Raw genomic sequence first — 8,339 nt, 5'->3', positions numbered from 1 at the left:
ACCCTGGACTATAACTCACCCCCTGGGAAACCAGACAAAACTATAGCTCATGTTTTATTTTCTCTGGCAGAGGCTTCTGGCACGATGGACAGGTGGTTATACACTTTTGAAAACAGTTGAAAAATAAAAATCCAGTTTCAGCCAATAAATCTCCATAAAACCTTCATAAGTTTAATACGACAGACCAGTAATAAATGTGTTTTGTTAAAAACGTTTTTCTAGAGAAGTTAACAGAAACAAACTCAGCTCAAATATAACTACAAGTCTTTACTCTACTCTGCGGCTCCACTGGAATAATGTGTGGTCACAGCGGGGATTTCTAGCTGAGAAAATAATGGCCCAATCACTGCCAGCATTTAATTCCACATGGCCAAAAGTAATAGGATAAGAACGAACAGCAGCGGAAAAGCTGGAGAAACAAGACGCAGGAGAGACATATCTGCCAGAGACATTATACAGTCAACATAATTCCCAGAATAGCCTCGTCTGAGGATCACACAGACACACAGAGTTGGGTTCAAGATTCTGCAGACATCTTCGGGAAAGTCTAACAGTTATTGCTCTTTCTGTACAACACTTCCAAAAGACAATCAGGCTATTGCAATCTGCTCTAATCTCCCCTATACCTGGCTGTCACTCATGTCCCTTGGAGTGGTATCTATTTTGCCCTGTAACCCAGTAACAGGTGCTTTGTTTGGTCCGAGTATGGAGAAGCCACAGCCGGGGTCATTAGCCATAGAGCTGAACACATCGGATCAATCTTGGCGGCCGTTTCCACGAGCTCGCCTGACAGCTCTGCTGGCTGACATTTAGACGAGATGACTCAGTCGGTGACAAAGAGAGAAAGCAAAACAGCAAGGCTTACTGACCCAATGGAGAAACACTGTAATTATCAGGATGTGGAGCAGGTGACTCCGAGAGGAAGCAATGCTTACGGCGACAAGGGCTTTCTGACGTAGAGGTGATTCTGTGACTGTTTAAAGAGAAGTGAGGATAAATATGAAAAACGAATGCCAACTGTTTCCCTCATAAGCGATTACTTGCTCACTTTCTTTGTCTTTTTTTTTCTTGGAGAGTTATAAGTGGTACAGCATCAGCAGTGTAGCTGGTTAAACATTTCAAAAAATCCAAGAATAAGCTTAAAATGTTTCTTATCAACAGAGAGCTGATGTGTAAATGGAGAACATGCTAGTCGAGTTTTGTGCTCAAGTTCCTCCTTCATTAAATGGAGTGAAAAGTGCTGAGTCCCGGTAATAAATGACACAGGGGTATGTCCATGAATCCCTCGCTGTGCTTCACAAGCTCATATCCCCTGCTATCAATCAGACTCTGTTCTTCCTCTGCTGTCCTGTGAGCAACCATGGTCGTAATGATGGATTGTCCCAAGCTTCAGACACCTCACCTTTCCCTGCAAACCCTCGTCTGTTCACCTTTCTGGGAGCGAGTAGTACTCCAAAGATCAAAGACCTAAAGCTTCTACGTTTTTGTAAAACAGTATATAGCAACATATAGATAAGGTAGAAACATATGTTTAAGTAGAATTAACTAAGGAGCTGTCCTTTTCAATTTAAATGATTTTACTTTCCTTAAATATTTCAAGTTTCTGCCTATTGTTACTTCTAATCCACCACATTCACCACTACACAGGGACATAGTGCATGTTGTAATCCATTACATTTATCTACATTTGTGATATTGGGCTATATAAATAAACATTGATTGATTGATTGATTGATTGATTGATTGATTGATTGATTGATTGATTGATTGATTGATTGATTGATTGATTGAAGTTACTGGTTTAGTTGCAGTTTTAGTTCTTGCATAATAGATGCATGCATTTGTTTTATAGCATGTTAGCTATATTTGGTAGTGACAGCTTGGAGAGACACAGTGAAGGCAGGGGGGAGAATGACGTTATGACATGATGTCTGTGAGTTATTATTATCAGTTTTACTAAACAGTGATTATCTTCCTTCATACTTCTAATATTCATTTAATTGATTTAAACAAACAAACGAAAACACTATCTAATATTCTCTCCCATTAACAATCTCCTAGATTTAGCTTGTGGCCCTTTGGAGATGATATTTCTGTACTGATTTTGAATTTACCTAAAATGATATGTTGTTATTCTTATACTTTTAGTACTTCTGAAACTCAAAAGGCACATATTTTAAATCCAGAGTAAAGCCTGTCATGGTGTTGGGTATGTTTATAATTCCTGAAGCACAGACAAAACATCCCCTCTCTTAGGGCCATTCATCGTGTTATCATGGCTGATTTCAACTGTCCTTTGGAAACTGATAAAGCTAATCTGTAATCTAGAGAGCAGAAGCAGGATTTCTGCATAATGTGACTTTATGAGAAAGTCCTTTTGCAAGATGCATTAAAGTCAAAGGAACATCAGAGAAACTATTTGACAAGGTCCGAGTTGACAGGGAAGCTGGATACTTTACATCTGCTCTTGGAACAGTGGTTGTGAACATGATGTTAAGATGTTTCTGTCGCAGCGTACGATGAGCTTCTGGGAAAAATAACAAGTCCTCCAACTCATACGACCAAATGGGCCAATTGTTGCTTAATACGTCCTATAATTACGTTTGAACGTTTTTGCCCTCTAGTGCTCCCGTTGAATGCTAACGTTACAGATGGTCGTTTATTCACAAATAACCCTCTCTGTAAAATCCTAAATTGTAGGATAGTTTGGCTATTAAAATGCTTTTTGATTAGATTTCTAGTGTATATTGTACTTTTAGAATCCACGTCCAGTCGATATGTAGGATCTATAGTTTGATAGATATTACGAAGATGATTTGAGGTATGCGGCAGCCTCCATGTAAAGTTACGGGTTGAAAACAGTATTTCCGGTCTCTACGTTTTCATAATAAAACCAATAATCAAATGATTTAACATCAACTAAAAAACATCAGTTTATCCTTGTTAATTATACGACATTTGTTGGTTTAAATTGTGTACAATGCTTTTGTGTTTTTCCCATAGGTTTTTCTCTTTCGATTCTGAGAGACACCTTTCTTTTTTCAGAGGTTTTGATCGATTGTTTTAGCCGCAATGCATTTCAGGGATATGGTGTTTATGCGATATAAAATCGGAAAAACATTTTTTTTAAATAAAATAATACTTTATTCCGAGTGTTCTTGTTTTTCTCTTTGGAAGTCATCACATAACGGCATTGTAATACACGGTTCGGCTGCATTAAATATTACACATCTGCCGTAAATATTTATTTATAGAGCCCTGATCAGAAGACCTTTTGACACACTGTAAGAAATGCCGACAAAACTGAATACGTGACGTGGATCATAAATATATTAGAAATTAAACAACATCTTCCATTTCCCTTCACACAATACGTCTCCTTGCAGTATCAACACTAATTCGGCTGACTTTTATATTTGATCCAATTGGTAGATAGGTTATATTTACACCATAACGGTGCACAGCTGATAGAAAGGGATTTGTTGTAGTTTTTAAAGATATTATTTACTGAACTACCTTTCCAACTCCTCATGCAGTTGACTGTTACAGGTCTATACAGGTTCATGGTACAATGCATAAGCTTCAAATCGAGAGACTGAAACAACACATCCTCACTCCCAGGTTGGCCTATGTTGACGTTATGTCAAGTCCACTGCCGGCTTTTTCTAACGCAAGGGGGGGGCCTTAGAGTCCATTTTCAACGCAAGGGGGGTGCCCTTAGCGTCCATTTTCAGCTTTCCGGGATGTCCATATGCTCCTATGGACGCTCATGGAAGCACGGCATTCGTTTGTGTCGACTGCCCTTAAAGGCAATGAGAGCGTCCATTCTCATTGGATAACGGAGAATTTTACACCCAGAAGTAAGTATTCCCCTTACTGACGATTGATTTTACAGTGATATCTGCACTACTCATCGACTAAAAAACACCAGATTATCCTTGTTAATTACACAACATTGATTGGTTTAAATTGTGTGCAATGCTTTTGTATTTTTCACTTTCGATTCGGAGAAACAGAATCCCCAGCTATCGTTTGGACTACACCATGTGCTCTGTTTGACGTCACGTGATCTTCAAATTTCTCCCTGCAGAAAAAAAACATGGCCGAACTTCGTTTTATTCTCGGTGGAAAATGCCTATTTTAAAGTTAGTTTGGCCATTAAAATGCGTTTTGATGTCATTTGATGCGAGAAATATGAGTTGTTATTTCAGATGATGTGTGCAGTGGATGTACATGATCTTTAGTTTGCTAGTTATTATGAAGATTACTTCAGGAAATTGCGTCCAACGTTTGCATTGTTACCAAGGTGGTTGCTAGGCACGCTGCTATCGATATTATTTCTGTTATGTTGTGTAACTGTTTAATGGTGTTATCTTTATTGCTACCCCCTTCCCCGTCAATGTATAGTGTTGGTCCACAGCGTAAACATATTAGTTTAACAAAATCCGCATCTAAAGATACGTTATTTTCCCCTGTGCAATTCCAGTCTCACATCTCACAGCACATCGTCATTAACAAATACCGGACAGACAACAGACCGAAAACATTTTTTTTAAATAAAATAATACCTTATTCCGAGTGTGCTTGCTTTTCTCTTTGAAAGTCATCACATACCGGCATTGTAATACACGGTTCGGCTGCATTAAATATTACATATCTGCCGTAGTTCTGTATTTATAGAGCCCTGATGAGAAGTCCTCTAGACTAGGGATGGGCAAATAGCGGCCCCACCTCCTCTTTTTGCGGCCCTCAGATTAATTTATAAAAAATGTAATTAATAAAAAAAAAAAAATTGTTTTATTTATTTTTTGATACCGTCCACTAGACTCCTAGTTACGTCGCGAGCTGCGTACATGATTTCAAATAATCTGTGACGCATTTGTGTGTATTGTGTTTGTTTCCCGGGGAAACCCTCACAAGAAACACCGGCTGTTGTTATGCCTGCTGTGACGTTAAATTGCCTCTTGTAATTATGCCTTTACAAGCTTAACATTTGTATTTATCATCTGAATTTGGCGAAAAAAGTTTAATATTCTTAAAAAGACTTTGTTTATTTGAAATCAGATGAAAAAAAACTGTCACGGACCCTGCCGTGTTATCTATGATTACTACGCTTTTCATTCATAATTTCAGCGGGAGGGAGGGGGAGTGGCGCTGAGGAACAGCAGAGTGCGGGCGTGTTGACATTCCCCTTATTGTGGAATAAGGGGAATGCAGAGACTGGCTACAAGTGTTTTAGGTTCAAGTTAGACAACTAATGTCTGGGTTAGTGTTCATGACTTCATGTTTATGTCATCTTAATGGTTAATCTCAATACACACACAATTTCCGTGCTTTCCAATAGTTTAAAATAGCTTTATTCCACTGTTTAATAACCTGTTCAATACAAACATGCCACTTGTAAAAATGAAATAAAATGTCTGTGAACTGATATTTGTCTAGTGAGCTTATTAGAGGATGTTCCCATTTTTTGGGGATGTTCCCTTTGATTGTAAAATGACAATGAAGATGTCAGATTTAGTATATTTGTTAATAATTACATACAACACATGGAATTTTTGTGTGTGTGTGTTCCATGTGAAGCTGCGGCCCCCTGTTGGCCAGTACATCAATTATGTGGCCCCCACCACCATCAAAGTTGCCCATCCCTGCTCTAGACAAACATGAGGAACTGAAAACGTGACGTGGATCATAAATATATCAGCCATTAAACAACATCTTACATTTCTTTTCACACAATACGTCTCCTTGCAGTATCAACACTAATTCGGCCGACTTTTATATTTGATCCAATTGGTAGATTTATTGACATATCATATAGGCCTACACAACTGTGGTGTAGTTCTGCACTGAATGAAAAACTTGGGTTGCAGGTTCCTCAATAGTGCATTACAAGACATCTATCAATATGTGTGCATACCTCCAGCAATGTTAACTATGTTGAAGCACTTATTTTAACTGATATTATACATAATGTATTATACTCTTATAAGATGTATGTAGATATTTCATCTCCAGCCTTGTCAGGTATTGAACAATCAATAAATAAAGAACACAGAATTGTTAAATATAAAACACAGAATGTGTGTGATTATACTAAATGATTTACAAATAAACACCACTGCATTACAACTGTTACACATGCTGATGTAACGCAAATGTTCCAACTTGGGATCAATAAAGTATATCTTATCTTAAGCTGATCGATGGCTACTGCCATATTTGCAAAATTTGCCTCTGAACCTTGACACGTGCATGTTTCAGGCTCATCAATGAACAACAGGAGGGGTCACAAACATAAGACCAGCTGTTAAATAAAGCTCTTCTGACCTTAGCTGGCATGTGTGTATATATATTAATGCTGCCCATTATGGGCACAAGCAATTTTCACCCATTTATTAATTATATGTTTTAAATGTGAGTGTTTCCTGTCCCCTAAACCTCCAGGGATGTACACAGTTTAATACTGGCAACTTCTTATTATGGGAAATACGAAAACGTCTTTTAAAACTACAACTCCCAGTAGAGACGTGCCATATAGAGAACATGTTGCGAAACAGAATAGCCAGCATGTGTAGTTCTGGGGACGGGGTGGGGGAGGGGGTGACGCGGTGGACCCGTTCAAATCCAGTTTTGGACAGTCTGCCATGGTTCCATCCCATTTCAAGTGCTGTTCGAGGCTCGGTAACCCTCGGAGCACACTCTCCAATCACAGAGCTTGAGGACTATCACGGGGTTTGTCAAACAGAGCACATGGTGTAGTCCAAACGATAGCTGGGGATTCTGGGTAGTGTAGTGTCTTCTGCCATCCTTTACTCCGAAAAAAGATTTGTTTCTCCGAATCGAAGGGGAAAAATACAAAAGCATTGCACACAATTTAAACCAATCAATGTTGTGTAATTAACAAGGATAATCTGGTGTTTTTTAGTCGATGAGTAGTGCAGATATCACTGTAAAATCAATCGACAGTAAGAGGAATACTTACTTCCACAAACGAATGCTGTGCTTCCATGAGCGTCCATAGAAGCATATGGACATCCCGGAAAGCTGAAAATGGACGCTAAGGGCCCTCCCCTTGTGTTGAAAATGGACTCTAAGGCCCCCCCCCTTGCATTGGAAAAAGCCGGCAGGGGACTTGACATAACGTCAACATAGGCCGACCTGGGAGTGAGGATGTGTTGACTGAAACTGTATTTTCCTTTACCGTTCTGTTTTAATTTCACAATAAAGTTAATAGTCATATTATGTTTGATATTATTATGTTTTATTAACTACACCACTGGTTTTTTAACCCGCACCGCCTAGTGGTTAAAGCACGTTATTGAATTTTGTTGTTGAATATGTTTTATTTGATGAAAACATTTAAATATTAAGAGTAGCCTACATACAAAATTGGGGGAAAGTCGAAGGCATGATAGAAATATAGAATAGAAAATATCAAGAAGATACTGTAGTGATCTCTACAATAAAACAGTTTAGTGCCGGACGTCCAAAGATATTAACAGGAGGATGTGCAAAACAGACAAACTAATAAGGCTTTATTTAAACATTAAAGAATACTTTAAGTTAAGGTCTTCTTTTGAATAAGAAAAAAACGTTGGTGTTATCCACAGATAAATGTGAAGTCTGACAAAGTACTTAACGTCCAATATATTGCATAGTTTATTTTGGCACCTTCCCTGAATTCTGGACCCGGGGGCTGGACCCGTCCAATTCCAGTTTTGGAAAGTCTGCCGTGGTTCCATTCCATTTCATAGAGCTGTTACGCTCAGCGTAACCTTGTCGCACTGCCACTCCAACATCCAATCACAGGACTTGATGACTAATCACGGGGTTTGTAAAGCAAGGTGGATGTTGTAGTCCCAAACGATAGCTGGGGATTCTGGGTAGAGTAGTGACTTCGGAAACGGTGGTGTCTAAACTCCTAAAAAACTATTTGTTTCTCTGAATCGAAGGTTAAAAACACAAAAGCATTGTACACAAACCAATCAATATTGTGCAATTAACAAGGATAAACTGATGTTTTTTAGTGGATGAGTAATGCATATCACTGTGTAATCATTTGACAGTGAGGGGAATATATCCGGTTTTATTATGAAAACGACGAGACCGGAAAAACTGTTTTCACCCACGCTAACTTTACATGGAAGCTGCCGCATATACACGTTCTCCTGGCGAGACCTCAAATCATCTTCGTAATATCTATCAAACTATAGATCCTACACATCGACTGGACGTGGATTCTAAGAGTACAATATACACTTCTCGCCAGAAATCGAATCAAAAAGCATTTTAATGGCCAAACTATTCCACAATTTAGGATTTTCCAGAGAGGGTTA

At 38.7% G+C, this 8,339-nt stretch overlaps 1 protein-coding gene across 1 annotated transcript in view; it reads right to left on the bottom strand.

Annotated features, from left to right (window-relative positions):
- pcsk2 (proprotein convertase subtilisin/kexin type 2) overlaps positions 1-8,339 on the bottom strand; it is a 39,853-nt gene that overhangs the window by 12,319 nt on the left and 19,195 nt on the right. The window lies entirely within an intron of this gene.

This window comes from Pseudochaenichthys georgianus, chromosome 15, assembly GCF_902827115.2.
Source record: "Pseudochaenichthys georgianus chromosome 15, fPseGeo1.2, whole genome shotgun sequence".
In the NCBI taxonomy this organism is placed as follows: Eukaryota; Metazoa; Chordata; class Actinopteri; order Perciformes; family Channichthyidae; genus Pseudochaenichthys; species Pseudochaenichthys georgianus.
This window is presented reverse-complemented; position numbering and strand designations above follow the sequence as displayed.